The following is a 20,000-nucleotide window of genomic DNA, read 5'->3' on the forward strand; positions in this document are numbered from 1 at the left end:
GTGGCTCAGTGGGTGAAGTGTTTCGGCTCAGGTCATGATCTCATGGTTCATGAGTTCGAGGACTGCATCAGGCTGTCTGCTGAAAGCACAAAGTCCACTTTGGATCTTCTATCCCCGTCTCTCTGCCCCTCCCCTACTTATGCTCTCTGTTTCACCCAAAATAAATAAATAAACTTAAAAAAATAATAATAAAATAAAATACCTAGGTCCCCAGACATCATGGAAGAGTTCTGGAACACACAAAAAAAGTGGTCTAGGTCATTATTTGTTGATTGAACAAATGATACAGCTTGAATATATATGCATTACAATTAAATTAGTTAATGTACATAATGCATGCAATAGAGATCAGCTATTGTTAACACCGTCATCTTCCAAATGTATGTATTTGCTACTGTGATTAACAAAATAAAAATTTACTTAAATATAACTATTTGCAATATATTTCTCAATCATAGGATGTTAAAATATAACTACTGTCATGTGCATCAGGGGCTCAACATTTTGAAGTTAAAACACACTTGACTGGGAACTACTACTCTAGCCATCCCAAGCTATTTGCAATTCCTTGAACGGACAGTGACATTGATTCTAAAAATGTGGTGGATTCTGTGGCTTGGCTTGCTCAACTTCTCTAGAAAGCTGATGCTACTTTTCTCAACTTTTTTTTCTAAGTTTTATTTATTTATTTATTTTTAAGTAATCTCTATACCCAACATGGGGCTTGAACTCACGTGCCCAAGATCAAGAGTAACATACTCTACTGACTGAGCCAGCTAGGCGTCCCTTGACTTCTTTTGCAGCAAGAGTTTTAAATGCATAAAATAGATGTACCCCTGTGAGATGTAGATATTTAAAACAGAGCTGAGGCCATGGTCCTGCTCTCCTGCCTGTTTTTCTACTGGCTAGCAATTTTGTAGAGATCCTTTTCCCTGGCAGAGTTCCAGCAGCAGCATCGGTGGATGGCAGTGTGTTCTTGGACTGAATAATTCCAGTCATGGCCTCAGTATGACAGTACTGTAGTCTTTTGGGAATCAGTCCTGGTGGGCCAGCCCGTAGCCTATTTTTCTGGCCCTTCCATAATTTTGTCCTAATTATCCATGCATCCTAAGTCCTTTCCTTCTTAAAATGACTACTTTGGTTTCTCTTTCCTACATTGAACCCTGACAAATACAGATCTTGGAAAATATAGTAGTTTCCCTCCCCCCCACACACACCCCCCCCCCACTGCTTATCCATGGGGGATACATTCCAAGACCTCCAGTGGATGCCTGAAACCATAGATAGTACCAAACTACCAAACCCTATATACATGCATATATGTATATATGACTTTTATGTATATATGTTTTTACCTACACATATACACGTATGATAAATTTTAATGTGCAAATTAGGCACAGTTAGAGATCAACAATAATAATAAAATAGAACAATTGTAACAATATACTGTAATAGAAGTTACATGAATGTGGGCTTTCTCTCTCAAAAGATCTTATTGCATTGTACTCACCCTTCCTATGATGATGTGGGATGATAAAATGCTTACGTAATGAGAGGAAGTGAGGCGAATAACACAGGATTGTGATGTAGCATTAGGCTACTACTGACCTTCTGATGATACATTAGGAGGAGGATCATCTGCTTCCGGACCACGGTTGACTGAAGGTAACTGAAACCACAGAAAGCAAGGCCACAGATAAGGGTGGACTACTGTATTGCTCTAATATGAAATGTATGTTCCCTCCCCAAACTTCATCCTCTTCCTGTCCACAGTTCAAGTGTCTTCCTAGGAAGCCTCACCAACCCCTCAGCTGAGCCAAATACTTTCCTTTTTGCCCCAGTCATAATCTTAGGGTGGTGCTTCTTACTACTATAGAATAATGGTTTATATTTGCCTATTACTTGTCTCTAAAAATGAACTAGTCAAGCTACTTTTCATTAGTTACGCTTTCCCAGGCAGGTGCGCCATAAGGACTTGTGGAGTGAATGAATGAACAAATGAACAAATAGGAATGTCCAAAAATAACAAGAACCAACGAGTAACCAATCCATAAAGGAGGAAATGCAGCAACATGGGAGAAGACATGTGTAGTTTTCTTGGTACCCTGTGCAAGTATATGTAAAATAAGGCAGAGCTGAAATGCCATGAGTCTACATATGTTCTCCTTAGACCCCTAACAAAGACACCCATATGGTCTGGACCAGGGATTGGCAACTTTTTCTGTAAAGGGACAGACAGTAAATATTTTAGGCTTTGTGGGCCATATGATTTCTGTCACAACTATGCAACTTGGCTATTTTTGAGAGAAAGTGGTCATATACATAAGCAGATAATATATAAGTAATGGGAGTAGGTATGTTCCACTAAACCTTTATCTATGAACATTGAACTAGGAGTTTCATATAATTTTCACGTGTCACAAAATATTACTCTTTTGATTTTTCTCAACTGTTAACAAATGTAGAAACCATATAAAAACAGGTTTGGGGGGAAGGAGGGAAGGGAAAGCAGATTTGGCCTCCAGGCAGATCCCTAGTTTGCCAATCCCTAGTTCAGAAGATTAAGGAAAGGTGTGGGTTTGCGGAATGGAGACATTTGATATTTTTTTAGTAGACTTTTGTGTGCATTTCAATTTCTTGCCATGTAAAATGGAGGTTATAATATATACTTATATTACTAATATAATTAACTCTGATATAAAAATAATGATGATAAGTAAAAATGGGGGCTTTGAGACCTTGAGGGCATGCCTTTGTCACTTGTAGGTCTCTCTAGGTTTATAAATACTGAAATATTTTAAGTGTTTGATAGATAACATCTGATGGTAAGGCCCTGAAATTCCATGTATATGGCAAAAATGCTGATGAGCAGGGGCGCCTGGCTGGCTCAGTCAGTAGAGCATGCGACTCTTGGTCTCAGGGTCGTGAATCCAAATTCCACATTGAGAAGAGAGGTTACTTAAAAAAACTAGAGAAATCAAATAAATGTAGGATTTCTTTTTTAAAAAAATACTGATGAGCAGTATGTGGTAAGAAAGCATTCTTCCCTTCATTTATACCATGAAAAGTAAAGAGGCACAAATAGTATGAGGAAGATTACCACTCCATTTTTGTTCCTATCCAAAAATGGACAAATCACCTTAATTGCAGTTTTCAATAAAGTAGATGTCAAGAGATTAGAGGCCCACACATTATACCTGTTTTAGTTTCTAGGAGAGAAATTTTCTTGGAGCTTTTCAAAGACTCACAAAATTAGAGAGGTGGAGGAGATACCTCCTCCCACCTGCAATTCCCAGCTAAGAAAGTCTTGGACACAGAACTGTCTCATGATAGCTAGTGGGCAGACCCCAGACTCTGAATTCCACTGCAGGGATCTTCCTCCATTATTAGCCTTAAGAAAAAAATATGCTACTTTGTTTTAATAAAAATTGTCTAAAGTTAAACCCAATCATGGCTTTATAACTAAATCACATATGTTTCCCAGAGTTGCAAAGGATTTCTGTTACATAAAACACAGAGATGTAGCATAAGAAGCCCTAATTTCTCCTCTTTTATTGATAATATTTCCCAAGGTCTTGAGACATGAAACCAAAGGGAGAAAGGGAAAAACATTCTATGGCCTTAGAGACAACAGGTGAGTCAGGTCAAAAAGAAAATCAACAAAAACAGTTCTTGCCACCGAATGGGTGAGCATTACTAAATTCCTTCTGCTGGCTTTGCTGCTGCATTTGAAAAATTAAAGAATGAGGCTCCACTTCCTTTAGGCATTCCAGCCTCTCACGTTTACCTAGTTACCCAAGGATAGTGAACTCTGTATGACTTCATGGCATTTCCCATTCTCTCTGTGTTTAAACAATAGAGTAAGGCCTATCGTGATCATCCCCATTTAAAATTGGAACACCTCTACGCCCACACACAGTCTTCCTTCCCCTGTTCTCTCTTTTTCCATAACACTTATCCTGTTGGCATATTATGTAATTAGCTTATTTACTCTGTCGTCTATTATATTGCTCCCCTCAATTAGAATGTAAGCTCCATAAGGGCAAGTATTTTTATCTGTTTTGTTCTCTGATTTGACTAGTGCACCTTGCACAGAGCATGCACTCAGGAAATATTTGCTGAAAAAAAGAAACTGAGAAAATGAAGAATAGGAAGTTAGGCACATCTCGACATATCACATGGTTACATTCAAAAAAGTCTTGGACAAGGTGCAAAGCAAAGATGGAGACAATAGAATCCTAAGAAGACAGAAGAAAGAAGTCTGAGTGAAAGCTACTGTATGCCAGGCATAACACAAAGAGCTTTCTATCCATCATCTTACTCTTCTCCCCACAGCTACGATCAATCTACCTTACAGTTGATAAAACTGAGGCTATAGAACTTGTATGGTTTCACACATCTGGTGAGGGGTGGACCCAAGACTAAAAAAACCCACATCTGACTCCAAAGCCCATGTGTGTAACACTGTTTGGTGCAGACTATGTAATTCTATCCCGTGGAGTGTGGATGGGGCCATCTTAGCACATAGGCCAAATTTTACTAAAGTGGCTAAGTGGACAGGTTTCTTTTGTAGGACACTAGCTGATTCATGTGGAAGAGATTTTGCTTTCCTGAGTTGCAATCTCCAAATTTACTACCTAAAGAATGTCTATTTAGGAGGTGCCTGGCTGGCTTAGTTGGTAGAGCATGTGAATCTTGATCTCAGGGTTGTAAGTTCGAGCTCTATGTTGGGTGTAGAGATTACTTAAAAATAAAATCTTAAAAAAAAAAAAATCTAGGAGGATCTCCTAAAAATATTCTCTTTTTTTTTAAAGTTTATTCATTTATTCATTTTGAGAGTGAGACAGACACAGAGCACATGAGTGGGGGAGGGGCAGAGAGAGAAGGAGAGAGAGAGAATCCCAAGCAGGCTCCACATTGCCAGTGCAGAGCCTAACATGGGGCTTGAATCCATGAATTCATGGTTTGTGGGTTTGAGCCTTGCATGGGGCTCTGTGCTGACATCTCGGAGCCTGGAGCCTGGAGCCTGGAACCTGGAGCCTGAAGCCTGCTTCAGATTCTGTGTGTCTCTCTCTCTGCCCCTCTCCTACTCGCACTCTGTCTCTCTCTCTCTCAAAAATAAATAAACATTAAAAAAAAATTAAGGGGCCATTGGGTAGCTCAGTCAGTTAAGCCTCTGACTTTAGCTCAGGTCATGATATTGCGATTCCTGAGTTCGAGCCCTATGTCAGGCTCTGTGCTGACAGCTCAGAGCTTGGAGCCTGCTTCAGATTCTGTATTTCCCTTTCTCTCTCTGCCTCTCCCCTGCTTGCAGACAGACACACACACACACACACACACACACACACACACACACACACTGTCTCTTTCTCAAAAATAATTAAACGTCAAAAAAAATTTTTTAAAGGTAAATCACCATTGTTTCACCAACCAATCACCGAAACCACAGAACTTCAAATATCCAAATCTGTCATGTTGTCTGGGCAGTAGAAAATGGCTTAGCAAGCTCAGTGTTCAACATATTGGGGGCAGCAGGCATCAGATCTGCCTCCATGGCTCATGCGTCTCTTTGCCTGTAACCATGTAGGTCAGGCAATGTAAAGGTAGAGACCTTGCCCCTGCCTTCATAGGTGTCTTTCCCTCCCTCTCCTCCACCCCAAAACTCCCATTGACACTTTTACATGTACACAGTATTTCTTTTCTGTTTACAAACTGGAACGTGGAAATATAATTTTTTACTGCCTTCATGGCTAACAAATTTCTTCTAGAAGCAGAGTGAGGGAGCAAGTGCAGGTATCTGGCCTGACGTGATCAAAATGGATCTTGAGTAGTGATCAGGACAGAAGGGTCAGGGATATGTAGGTTGGGGATAGCATGGGAATCTATGCCAGGAGTATGTAAGACTTTAAGGATTGGGGAAAGAAAGGCCAGATTTAGCAAGTTCAACTATGGAGAAGTTTGTGTAAACCAGGGGTTCCCCATGGACTCCAATCATACATCTATTACATTTGCCCCACCCTCAGCCCTACCACAGTAACAAGGATAAGGTAATAGTTTAGCTGTTACCACCACAAGCAGGGAAAGGCAAATGTTTCTGAAGGCTATGAGAGAAAGTAAATCATTATTAATCAAGTGATTTGGAATGGTGGTTAAAGCATAGAGAACAAAAAGCTTTATGTCCTGTGAAGATGTTAGGGTGTGTCCCATAAATGTTTCACACAAGTTACTATTTAAAGAAGAAGCACAACCTGACAGAAGGAGCTTCCAGAGTACAGCTCACATGTGTGTGGTCTAGTCATTCTTAAACTGAGGTGTTGATAAAATTCAGCTGGGTTGGTATATTTATTTGAAATTCAGAGACTTCTTCACACGTCAGGGCCAGGAATCTGAATTTTAAACAAGTCACCTGGATGATTCTGATGAACCACATTTTGAAAAATGCTATCATAAGACTGCTGAGTGCTAAGGGTGCAGCGGTAATGTGGAGCTAAAAACGAATTCCTGCTCTACTACTGACACGTTAAGAATCCTAAACAAGTTAAGCCAGAAGTGCATAAATACTCTGAAATTCTTCAGTGTTACCTAAATAATTGTGAACACCACTATGTTGTAAAAAAACAAAAACAAAAACCAAGAAACCAGAAGGAAATATTTAATTCTTTCCATCCATTGCAATTACTGTGCCACCATATTAAATTTTAGCAATCTTCAAAGAATAGTCCACCCAAATTTCTCAAGCATTTCAATAATCACCCCATGGGAAATAAAATTTCTATTTATCTTCCAGTGCTCCATATCATTGGACACAAAACATTCCTCTATATAACAATCCTTAGTTAAACAAAAGCTACTATTTATCGTCAGGGATTGTTTTTACATGCAGCATCTTGTTTAATCCCCACAACAAGCTGTAGAGGTAGGAATCACACTAATCCCCATCTTCCAGTTTAGGAAACTGAGGCCTCAGGCTTGGTAGGTTTAGGAAGTTTGTCCAAGGTCATACAACTAACTAGTAAGTAGCAGAAGCAGTGTTCGGATTCAGATCTTTCTGACTCCAGAAGCCCCAGCTCTTAAGCTCTAAGCAATTCTGCCTCCACTGGGAGCCTCAGTTCACACACACCCTATGAACATGCACAGATAAAGCAAATATCAATACAAATTGCAAAGCTTACTGAGGATACACGATCCCAGTAGAGTAACAGGTCTCTTCCATAAGAAATGACATAAAATCAAAATGTAATTATGCCTCTCCAAAATATAAAAAAATCTAAAATCTACATCAATATCCAGCGTTTGTCATTCTTACCAAACATGATTTAACTATGGAAATAGTCATTCTTATTGCTAGCACATAAACTTTCTTTTTTGTTCAATGTAGCTGCCACCTGAAATCTCCTGTGTGTAGTATTTCCTGACATATCTTCTTATAATTACTAATACTTCTAAACTTTTTTTTCCTGAATATTCCTAATACCTTTAGCCTTTTATTGAAATTTCTGAAGCAAACAAAATAATCTTGGGGCGCCTGGGTGGCTCAGTTGGTTAAACATCTGACTTCAGTCATGTCATGATCTCACAGTTCGTGGGTTCCAGCCCAGTGCTGGGCTCTGTGCTGACAGCTAGGAACCTGGAGCCCGCTTTGAGTTCTGTGTCTCCCTCTCTCTCTCTGCCCTTCCCCTGCTCACTCTGTCTCTCTCAAAAGTAAAATAAACATTAAAAAAAAATAATAATAATCTCTCCCAACCATTCACTACTACACACAAACCCTAGAATTTAAAAACGAATAAAACTGACCACAAAAATCATAAAAAGGACATGTACAAAAGTGCCATTTTCTTTCACTTAGAATATAAAGCCAACTTAAGATCTATATATCTCATAATTCAGCCTTTTTCCTTACCTGACTAAAGAAAACCTCTTTACTCTTTAAAACAGCTAAACCCTGGGCAGCCTCAGATCCTGCAATTGTTCCTTCAGTTTTAGATTCTTCCAGCACTGCAAACTGGTTGTTCTGCCTCTCTTTCTGAATCCAAGGAGCATTGTTTTAAATGTTTATTTTATTTTTGAGAGAGAGAGTGAGAGTGCACATGCATGCGTGTGTTAGGGGGAAGGGCTGAGACACAGGGAGACAGAGAATCCCAAGCCGACTCCATGCTGTCAGTGCAGAGCCCAACGCCGGGCTCGAACTTGTGCGATCATGACCAGAGCTGGAATGCTTAACTGACTGAGCCACCTAGGCGCCCCCCAAGGAACGTTTTTTATGATGTTGTATATCACATCTGTCTCCACTGCTAGAACATAAGCAGGAACTGCATCTGCCTGGTGTCTCTTGCAAGAGCCACCGTACCTGGCAAAGAGAAGGCACTTAGTAAATGTTGAATGAATTAATGAATGATTGACCCCATGAAACTAGTGGCTCCTAGAACTTGGTTCTTTCTTCCAACCTCACCGAAATAATAGGTGCACTTTACTGAATGCCTCTTTCTTCTTTACTTCACTCAGGATTGCAAAGCCATGATTTCTCAGATGACCACCAAGACCATGGACCAACATTTCTCCATTCATCACTTTGAGATAACTTTCCAATTGGTGGCTCCCATTCTTTTGGAGTGCTAGAGACCACTCCAATCTGTGAAGGCTGGGAGATCCAGCCCCCAAATTAGGAAGGGAAGCCTTGATGGAGTGGTGGAGGATGAAAAAGTGAAGGCTTTCTGCTGCCTGTTTTTCTCCTCTAAACAGAAGCAAGTCTGCCTGGAGAGAAGGAACTCTGGGACTCTACTTCGCAATTAAGGCTCGGTAGGAAGGACACACATTGTCTAAGTCAGGATGATGACAGGATACCTGTTCGTGTGCAGCCACTGACTTGGTGATGTCTACAGTAGTTGGGCACTTAGAAGGCAGAGAGACCCTTATCCCTCTGTCCAAGGCTAGGGACCCAGGTACTGCTGAAGAGGCTTTCTGTCTCTAATTCAGAATTATCTACTTAGAGAAAGGTTTTCTTGGTATTTACTGCCTCCGCCTCCCCAACCCTTCTCGGGTCACATCTGAATGCGAAGTCAGAGCCAAGGGTGGGTGGCTTCTGAACTCATCTCAGCCTTACTTCCTCAATTAAGTCTTTCTTCCTTCCCTTCCTGTTTCTTTCCTTCTTTTCTCTTTTTTCTCCCTTCTCCTTCAATGTGGTGACAAGCAAAGTAACTCATTTCAGTTTTTCTTTTTTTGAATACATCTGGCCAAAGGGCAGTACTTTAACAAACTTACAAGAGTCAATCTGAAATTTAGAAAGACAACTTCAGCAATTCAGCAGATTAGAAAGTTTGTTTTTAAATGAGGAAGAAGATAGTATTGTAAGAAAAAGTGTCAAGCGACAGAAAAGGAAACCATCCCTTTCCAAATAGCAAAGTACTCCTAAAACCTGGACTCAATTCTTCGGTAAAGAGACTTCAGCCTAATTTGAGGAAGTGTATTTAATGCCGCCTTTTCAAGCACCATCACATTGTTCTTTTTAAAGCTGTCCTTTCTGGTAGGTCAACTTCAATATATTTGCTTGTTTGTTTTCAGGAACTCCCATATGGTGAAGGTGAGCCTAGAGGTGAATTCATACAAAACCCATCATTCAACACAACCCTTCCCCTTCCCTTAGTTTTATCTCTTTTAGCTCAAGAAATCATTGTTTTAGTTAACTTCTCCATTGTATGCCTCTCCTGTCAGTCCTATTCCACTTCAGGAAAAAGCAACCTTTCTGCCAGCTGTACTTCCGGCATTGCAGCTGTACCTTCAATGTCCCCGGCCTAATGCCTACCTCCCAGGCCCGATAACTCCACTTCTTTTGGGGTTTAAATTATAGCTGTTGTCCCTTGCTGTAACCTTACCTGTGCAGTGAATCTAACAAATCCTCCTTTCTTCAGCTAGTTTGAGTAGCTTGCTATAGAATGTAACAGAAAGTAAAAAATATGTTAAAGAAAATTAAGAGACCACCTAGGCACTCTAAATGAGTTGAGAGATCCAAGATCTATTGAATAATATCTGAGAGTCTAGGGAAAACATGTAGTAAAATTTGAACTGTTGAAGACCAACTGAAATCCTCTCTGGAAGGAATCAAGGAATATAACAAATAAATGTACAGTATTAAGAAATCACTTACTTCTGAACATTATGTGGGTATGAAAACCAGCCCATAAACATTCTGAATAACTGCACTGAAATTTCTTAGGATTAAGAGGAAAAAGGTGGATTCTGCAAATTATAGGTGGTAAATGAGACACTGGGTCTAGATAAGATTCTAGAAAGTTCTAGGTAACAGAATTACTCCTTATAGCCTCCCATTCTGGTATTTACTTAAGAAAACTGTTTCTGTCCATAAACACCAAAAGGGCAGCCCTCTGAAAACAGGTGAATACTTGCCCCTGACCTGGGGACAAAGACAGCAATAAAGGTAATGCACTTTTGTTTCCAAGCCTAATTATTCTTATTGCCCTTGAGTTCTGCGAGAGACCCCAATATTTGCACAATTAACTTCCCCTTTTTCTTAAGCTTATCTGAGTGGCTTTATGGTCCTTGAAATGAAATGAAAGGTAGGTAAAGGAAGGAAGAAAAATCTGGGCACACTTAGACTCGGCATAGGGTCACTGAGACTAGCCTAAGCCTATTTTTCTTTTGTCACAGGGTTCATAACTTGATAGCTTAGTTGCACTGTGGCTGTTGGAGATGTTACAAATCTGTTTTCACCTGCCCAGCATCTATTTGCCTTCTCTTACTAGTACTACAATTTTACTTTGGGAAATGAAAATCCTTCATATGCAAGCTTCCCTCCCCCCTTTTCTTTTTTTAAAGTTTACTTTTACTTTCAAAATATATTTGCTACATGCAAAAGAATAATGTAACATCTATGTAAGTTATCAAACCAACACCTGTGAGTCCACCAAGAACAAGAATGTTACCAATACGTTGCATCCACCTAAATTTTTCTCTCCAAACTCAACTCCCTGAAGCCTCCACCACTGGCCTATCTTCTCTACCCCAGGTAAACATGCAATCTGCTTGGGAGAGTCAAGCAAAATGTCATCTTCCATTAAACAGTTCTTTTTTGTTTTTAATATTTATTTTTAAGAGAGAAACAGAGAGAGAGAAAGAGATCAAGTGAGGGAGGGGCAGAGAGAGAGGGAGACACAGAATCTGAAGCAGGCTCCAGGCTCTGAGCAGTCAGCACAGAGTCCAACACAGGGCTTGACCTTGTGGGGCTCAAACTCACCAAGCTCTAGATCATGACCTGAGCAGAAGTCAGACACTTAACTGACTGAGCCACCCAGGTGCTCTGCAAAATCTCCTCTTCTAACTGGACAAAGGGTGAACTTAAAACTTGGGTAAAGGTGATTGGACTCTTCTATTCTCTTTGGTGACATAAAGAAAGGATGGAAGGAGTTTGAGCAAATTCATCATAATGAGAACAAAGATATTCTCACCTGAAAGTGATCTCCTTGAGTTGACAGTATTCTTGGGCTTTCTGGAATAAGTTCCCTAGCTTTTCTTTTATTTCTAAGAGCCATTCCATATCCTTCCAAAATTACCTGTTTTCACTGTAATTAATCAGTTAGTATATCCCATTCACCAAAGAATTCTTCTCTAACTAACATTAGTGAATGAAAATTATGAAAATTTCATAAAGCCTTTTCTTTGATAAAGCCACATCAGGTATTATCATGAGTGGGCTGCAAAAAAAAAAAAAAAGAAAGAAAGAAAAAAAGGTAGGATGAGAGTGAAATTGAAAAATAATGGTCACCTCTGAGGAGAAATGGAGAGGAATTGGAACACAGAAAGGGGCTTCAGTTGTATATAAAATGTTTTATTTCTTTTTTCTTTCTTTCTTTCTTTCTTTTTTTTTTTGCAAAGTAGGCTCCACTCCCAGCATGTAGCCCCACACAGGGCTTGAACTCATGACCCTGGGATCAAGACCTGAGCTGAGATCAAGACCTGAGCTGAGATCAAGAGTTGGATACTTAACTAACTGAGTCACCCATGTGTCCCTAAAATGTTTTATTTCTTATAAAGAAATCTAAGGCAATTAATAATATGTTAAGAAATAAAGTGTCTACGTTATCACCATATTAATCTTTATACATTTATTTAGGCTTAAACTTTTTTTTTTTAAGTCTTATTGTTTATTTTGAGAGACAGGCAGCAAGTGGGGGTGAGACAGAGACAGAGTGAGAATCCCAAGTAGGCTCTGCACTGTCTGATATGGGGCTCCATCTCACAAAGCTAGAGACCATGACCTGAGCAGAAATCAAGAGTCAGACGCTTAACCAACTGAGCCACCCAGGCGTCCCTTTAGTTTTAAATTTTTTTAATTTAGGTGAAATTAGGTGGCTCTATCACAGGTTCAAGAATTGTGGCCATGGGAGTGCCAATAAATAAATAATGTTAACCTTTTGGGAGATATGTGCTCTGGGTTCTGCCTTAGACAGTGCTTTAAACATGACTTGGAAAAATGTAGAGAAGGCATCAGATTTGTGAATGGATGAAAGACGGTGAGATCAATAGCAAACATGTTGAATGAAATAGCCAGCATACAAAAAAAAAAGTTAGCAAAAAAAAAAAGTTAGTAAGTGCTGAGCAAAGCTTTAACCCGTGTTGTTATAAATCCTGAGCCTCAATTCTTAACCACTGTATAACATCAGGGTTATACAGGCTTATGCCTCAGTTTCCCCAAAATAAATTATATAATACAGAATGGAGGAGGCATGGCTTAACAGCCCACATTTAAAAAAACATTTATTTTTCTTTTGTGAATAAGCACAATATCAGTTAGCAGAGAGATGTGACTGCCAAAAAAGCAAGTTCCATCTTAGGCTGCAGTAATAGAAATTTTGTATCAATGATAAGGGAGTCATGGTCATGCTGTACTCTACACTGCCTCAGTCTTCCCACCCCCACCCCCCACCTGCTCTAGATGTCCCACTTGAAGGAACACCAACAAAGACAATAGGCAGGGTTTGAGAGGAGACCAAGAATTGAAAATGGTGACCTACGAAGAATGTTCTAAGGAAATAAGACTGTCTGAAAAAGACACAACTCAAGGCAGGAGGGAACCATGATAGCTGTCTTCACATATTTTAAGTGCTACATGGAAGAGGGATTAGATTGTTCTGTGTGGTAACAAAGGAATAGGAAAAAGAACAATGGATAATACTTAGAGGAGAGAATTTATGTTAAATATCAGGAAGAACTCTGTGGTGGTCAAAACTGTTAGAAAATGAAATAGATGGCCTTGGGAAGAAGGGAGTTCCCAGGAGTTGGATGTGTCATATTAAATGGTCCTCATTGGGGGTATTGTTGAAGCTTGTCATGAGATGCTGGCTAGAAAGACCATCTAATGCTAATGTCAGTGTTTACTGGTTTTATTATCAAATCCATTAGTGTAAAATCTTCATCCACTTAGAGACCTATTTTTATGGTATGATCCTTAAGAGACTCCTTGGTGACTTCCCCTCCTTCTCTCTCCCAGGGCAGAGAGTTTGCAGAACTAGCTGTCTAGAACCTTAGTACTAATTCAGCTTTGCTACTAGTTGTATAATACTGAGGGAATCATTTACACATTACTTGCTTTAATTTTCTTCATCTTTAAAAAGAAAGTCCCTTTCTTTGTCTCACCTAGCTCATGTGGATATTAGTGAATATGCTAGGCCATCTCACATGTATCTAAGATATCTCAGATGGGTAACTCCCCATTTTGTGAGATACCCAACTTTCTCTGGCACCACTCTCATCTTTGTTCTCTTTGATCCTTCTTATAATTTATAGACTTTTAGTTTGTTTTTACTTCCTTTGTTCTTTGTTTTGCAAATCTTCCTTGAGTTACTGTTACATGTTAGGCAATGTGCACGTTATTATGCTAGCCACTGTTGTAAAATAAAACCATCAGCAAGACATCATCATTTCTTTAGGTGTTTCTTTTCTTTACACACAAATAATGTAATACAAGGCAAGGCATTTGAATGCCTTAAGAGTAATCTAGATCAAATGCCATAGAAGATCACAGGAGAGGGGGAATTCCAAGATACTTTGCCAAAAATCACTCTAGGAAAGCTGGATAATCTCTTCCTTCATTGCTATCTTCAACTCTGCTGGGATCTAGTATAAGGTGGTTCTCTTCACAATTAGTAATTTTTGCATTGGTGCTAAAAAGTGGTTCAACCGCCCGTTTCAATTTTTAGTCCCTTTGATTTGGCCTTGAGGAGAGAGGTATGCTCTATTTTTTTTTTTTTCTTATAGAGGAAAAAAAATGGAAGCTAGCAAGGTCAAGTACAAGTCAAAAATTGTTATTTAAGGCAGACCCTCATCACTGTAACGACCTAAAGTTTCCAAGGGCAAAACAAAGCTGGTCTCAAAAAGGGATTTATTACAAGTTTGCCTTTTTAGGTGCCTAGTAATGCTCACTCAATGGGATGTTTGCTTTAACCTGGGACCTGTCTGACATCCCTTTTAAGTACAGAGATGCTGGAATTGGCAGAATGGAGGCTAAAGGGAAATTACAAACACTGGGTGAGTAAGTTGCAACAGGTTCCATGAACTCTATTTAATGTTCTGATTAAGTCTTAGAAAACTTTCTGTAAAGCAGCTGTTATTGGCTTTTTCTGTGTGGAATATAAATAAAATTAATATTTACTGAATGTTCAGTAGGTTCCAGGCTTCAGTATTCTACATGGATTATTTCACTTATGGTTAGTCTTACCATCCCTATTTTACAAATAAGAAAACGGAGTCTTAGAGTGATTAAGGAATTTTTCCAAGTTACAGAGTTAGGAAGTGGTGAAATCAGGATTTCAATTAGGACTGTATAAAGAAGCAGTGTATAAATAAGGAAATAACGGTGCCTGGTTGGCTCAGTTGGTTGAGCGCCACACTCTTGATTCTGGCTCAGGTCATGATCTCACAGGAGATTAAGCCTTACATTGGGCTCTGCACTGACAGCGAGGAGGCTGCGTGGTATTCTCTGTCTCTCTCCTCCTGCTTGTATGCATGAGCACATGTGCACACGGACACTCTCTCTCAAATATAAAAACTTAAAACATTTTTTAAAATAAGGAAATGAATGTTATTTATAGACATGTTTACATAAATGTATACTTATACATATGTGTATACACACATATTTAAGTTTAGTCTCCCAAAATTACTTTGTAATAGAAGATTCCTATCAAATACAATTAAGAAAATGGACAATCAAGGCCATGAGAAGGAGAAGTGTGCTAACTTTGTAAACTCCACTTTTGTTTGATCATCAAATCTGAAAACAAGAAAGGAAAAATGTAGACCTTTTTATTTTTAAAATTTTTTATAGAACCTTTTAAATGTCCTTTTACAGAGACAACAATCAGTTGTTTTTATTTTAATAACCTTCTATTATGAAAATTGAATAAACTCTATAAAAGTTATTATTTTTCTGGATATTAAAAAATGTTTCATTTATTTTTGAGAAAGCGTGAGCAGGGGGGGCGGGGCAGGGTGGGGGGAGACAGAGGATCTAAAGCAGTATGAAGCTCTGCTGTCAGAACAGAGCCTTATAAGGGGCCCAAACTCAGGAACTGTGAGATCATGACCTGAGCCAAAGTTGGAGGCTCAACCAACTGATCCACCCAGGCACCCCTTTCTTGATCATATTTTCAATTTTTGAGTATCACTGCCATTTAAAATGTCTTAATATTTATTCTCAAATGAGAGTATAAAAATATAAAAAGTATTTCCTAAATGGTAAAATACCATATTATATTAAGTTCTAAGCCTCTTTTCCTTAGCGGTGAGGTCTTATCTATTATACAGGAGACTGATAGTCCATTCCATTGCTTCTCCTAAGAGCAGGCAATTTTCCTTTTCCAGAATCTGGCATACACAAGTGTCTAACACATAGATCCCTCTCAATAAAGGATCTGCAAAAGAATATTGAATGATAGCTTATACTGCCATATGATGCCTAATACACCACCAATATATAAAATGCATCTTAAAAAATGTGTCATTCTCCCAATTTAAAGCCTCTGTGGACTCACCAGTTTTCCAGTAACAGTAATGTCTTGCAGTGAGACATTTCTATGCACTTCTATATGCTCTCTTGCATCAGTCCTGATCAACATCTTGCACTATCAGACGTCTCTAAAGTTGAATGCAAAACTTAGGGGCGTGTGCTAAGACTGTATCACAGGAGTGTAGGAAGAAAATGAAACTCTTAATTTTATTTTTCAGTTCATGCCTTTTCATTTTGTTTTTGTGAGGATCTGCTTTGTATTGGTAAATATTATATCCATGTAGTGGTGCACTTTAAAGACACAAAGAGGGAGAGACAGAGATAGAGAGAGAGAGATGGAGAGAGAGGACATGCTCAAACACTTTGCTGATAGCAACATGTGATCTAAAAGTTTGAAAAGTGTATCTGTAAATAATTCTGCTAAGCTAAGCATCATTCAGCCAAAAAAAAAAAAAAAAAAAAAACCCCAAAAAAACACAACCCAATCTTTGCAACCATAAAGAAATAAAGGATGTTGTCCTATGGTTGGGGTTGGGGGTTAGGGGTTAGGGGTAGGCTGGTCTTTTATATTTTTCATAAAATAAATACCCTAGCAAATAATCACAACATTTAACTCAGCAATTAAATACAGCAGCTTGTTTTTACTGTTTTTTTCCTCCTCAGAAAAGAGCACAGTGAAATCCTGAGAAAGTTTTTCTGATTTTCCTCCATTTGCCTCTTATCCCTGAAGTTTGTCATTTGGAAGGAAGGAGTATCAAGTTACTCAAAACTAGAGTCCTGGGTTTACGTTCCTTCTTCACTGCTATTCTGTGTAATATCGAGGAGGTTATATAATTTGTCTCTGTCTCATTTCTCTGTTGGGTAAAATAGAGATAATAATGCTGAGCACCTACCTCATTGTAGTGTAGTGTGGATAAAGAACACTTTGTTCCATCTTTCAAATAAGTGCAAAGTGTCATTAATACAGTTTTTAATACTATCAGTTTAAAATGCAGTGGTTCCATGTACTTTTTTCATTTTAAAAGTTATTTTCCTTTAAAAAATAAACGAAATAGCACATTTCTAAATACCACTATTTGTTTTCTAAACTTCGTAAACTTAAATGTTCTGTTTCTCTTTTCCACTCTTACACACACTCATATATACACACGCTCATTTGATAACCTTATGGAAGTGAGAGAAAAACCTTAAGATGGCATCAAGGAAATAAAAGGAATTTGAAGTAAGTTCTCTTCAGTTTTCCTTTAAGTTTTAAAGCTATGCATCTAGGCCATAAAATCGTTGTGTTTATTTAATCTTCAAAATGTTTGTGTTTAAGAATAATTCACAGACTCTTAAATCAGAAGGAATCTTAAGAAAACATCTGGGGTCTATGATAATGTCTGGCACATAGTAGATGCTGAATAAACATTTAATGAAGGGAAGCTGGGGGGAGCTTCTTATTTTAATCTTAAAAGAAAAGAAAAAGAAAAAAGTAACCCCAAACCAACTCCAAGCGTTAAAGAGGTAAGTTAGTTGCTCTAGATTGTTCATCTAGTTTAAGCATGGGGTCTAGAATTTATTCCTCTTAATTTCCAGCTTTGTTACCCCCCACCCCCCCCAACCACCCAGCAGTCTGTTGACTTGTTTATATAGGACTGCCAAACGTAATCTGCCAAAGATGGATCACAGGAAAAAAAAAATCAGAAAGAACAGTCTTCTTTGCCTTCACCATGCCCAAAAGTCATCCAGCATGTGATGTTCACGTAGGATATGAAATATGTAAAGTAAATATCATATACAATATGCAAAATATAAATCATATATCGAGTGACTCGAAACGTCTATTTTTAAGGGAAGGGGTCAATAGACAATCTTCCAGGACTTATTCTACCTTATAGCACCGTTTGTATACCCACGCAGGTGATTTGTGGTAGTCTGACTAGCTATAAGTAGACAGGTTTTTTCAGCAAAACGTTTATCTTTGTCTCTGTGTATTGTTGTATTGATTTTTCTGAATTTACCTACGAACGAGGCATTAACAACCTCAATGCATTATAGCCCCAATAAACTTATCTTGCACTATTTTGGCCTAAGTGATAGCTAACCCATTGACCAAAGAAATCCAGGCTGCTAAAAGCCTTTCTTGGCCACTTGTTAGCCAGGTCAGGCTGTAAAATCATAACACAATGCACGCCTCTTCCATGGGGCACCACACGGCAGCGATTAAAAAAAAAAAAAAAAACCCTCACTTCCATATCCAGTGGAGTTGTAGTTTATTACTATAACCCTCCCAAGTCAAAAGGACACCAGTTTCAAGCCTAGCAACTTGGTGCAGACAAGGTTTTTCCTCCTTACCCTACTCTGCTGGGCCTCTGTACCTGTCCTCTCCTACTGTCTACAGGTCCCGAACATTAGAAAATAGAAAATGTGATGATCTTTGTGTGTCTCTGTAAAATGTGTGTATGTGTGCGTGTGTTTGGGTGTAACGGGCCTTCTGTTTGGCCGCGCGGCCTGTCTGTCAGGCCGCGGGCCAATGGCAGGCTGCCTTATATAAAATGAGTGTTTTCAGTCTCTCCGGGTTGCATGTACTGTATGTGGAGCAGTGTACAGTGAAGCGGAGGCAGAGCGGCTCCGCGAGCTCCTCTCCACTTTCCCATAGAGGAACCCTGACTGGCCGCTGAGGGCGAGCCACACACACGCCCTCACGCCCGGCGAGCCCGCGAGGTAAGCGCCCCCCATCCCCAGCCCTTCCCGGGCGCTCTCCCCGCACTTTCTGTTTTCCTACTCACTTGCGAGCCGCCGGGCTGCAGCCCCAAGGACTCCGCGGCAGGAGCAGCGGCGGCGGCGGCGGCGGCAGCCGGTAGGGTGGACTTGAGGAAGACGGAGGGAACCCCGCGCGACCGGAGCCGCCGCTGGCCGCTCCGCTCCCCGGGCACTTTCCCCCTCCGCCAAAACTTTGGGTCGGGAGAGGTCGGGGGCGAGGGTCGCGGCGGCCGCGCCGGCGGGGGGCGGGGGGCGCGGAGGCAGTGCCCTGCGGGCGGGAGGCTGGGGGCCGGGCTGGGGAGTAGTAGGCCAGCCGGTGCCAGGCTGCGTTTGCAACCAGCACCTCTCGACACACAGGCAGCGCCGCCCGAGAGGGGCACGGGAGCCGGGGCGCGGGCAGAAGCAGCCCGAGGAAAACAACAACAGAGCCAGCCCTCACGCCGGCGGGCGGCTCGTGGCCGCCCGGGGAGCCCCAAACTTCATCTCGGCGAAAGTACGTGGATCCCAGCCTGCCGGGGAGGTGGGGCCTGGGGAGCTGGGGCAGGGGAGGAAGGTACGAGGAGCCAGCCCTCGGTGGATTTATTGAACGTTTCGTGTGCGTCGGTGACCGGGAACAGCAGCCCAGTTGCTCGTTCATCTGGAGAGTTGGGATTTGGGTGTTCCGGCCCCGCAGATCGGTGCCCTCTCACCCCCCACCCCTAACCAAATGCGCGGCGAGTAGAGAAAGTGCTGTTTTAGTGCCAGAGTAGCCAGGAGGAAGAATAGGGGGAGAGGGGGAAGAGGGCGAGGGAGAAGGGGAGAGAGAAGAGGGAGGGAAAGCGGGAGGGGGGGGGACGAGAGAGAGAGAGAGAGAGAGAGAGAGAGAGGAGAGAACGGGAGGGAAGAGAGGAGGGGGAAGAGGAGGAGGGAGGCTGTGTCAGGATTTTGCTTGAATGTGGGATTATGTTGTGTCAATAAGTTTAAGGTGGAGAGAGCGAGGCTGGGGGTGGTGGTGGAGGGGAGGAGGAAGGCCTTCGCTGTTTAAAGTCTTATTTCTGAAGGTAAGTTATGGCATTGCATGGTCGCGATGACAGAAAACTTGCAGATCCTTTATCCGGGGATGGGGTCGATGCCTCTAGAAAGAGCTCCCCAGTCGTCTTAAGCCACACTCGTGTTACACTGTTATTTGCTGCGATCCGGGTCGCTAGTAAATTACAGAAATCAGACTCGAGGTTTCTTTTCCTCCTCCACCTCG

The 20,000-nt window shown here is 40.6% G+C and overlaps 1 protein-coding gene and 1 long non-coding RNA gene across 3 annotated transcripts in view; both read left to right on the forward strand.

The window, feature by feature from the left end:
* The first annotated feature begins 1,652 nt into the window (after positions 1–1,652).
* Positions 1,653–11,916, forward strand: LOC122230554. The gene is made up of 3 exons (XR_006207539.1): positions 1,653–1,735; positions 8,506–9,523; positions 11,893–11,916. It is a non-coding gene; the product is annotated as an uncharacterized LOC122230554 (long non-coding RNA).
* A 6,674-nt stretch (positions 11,917–18,590) lies between these two features.
* BBX (BBX high mobility group box domain containing) overlaps positions 18,591–20,000 on the forward strand; it is a 282,646-nt gene continuing 281,236 nt past the window's right edge. Inside the window, exons 1-2 of one of the 2 annotated variants that reach the window (XM_042999122.1) lie at positions 18,591–18,727; positions 19,124–19,259. The gene's annotated coding sequence lies outside the window, so the exon portion shown is untranslated. The remainder of the gene's footprint in view (positions 18,728–19,123; positions 19,260–20,000) is intronic. The other variant, XM_042999121.1, reaches the window with a different exon arrangement.

This window comes from Panthera tigris, chromosome C2, assembly GCF_018350195.1.
Source record: "Panthera tigris isolate Pti1 chromosome C2, P.tigris_Pti1_mat1.1, whole genome shotgun sequence".
Lineage (NCBI taxonomy): Eukaryota > Metazoa > Chordata > Mammalia > Carnivora > Felidae > Panthera > Panthera tigris.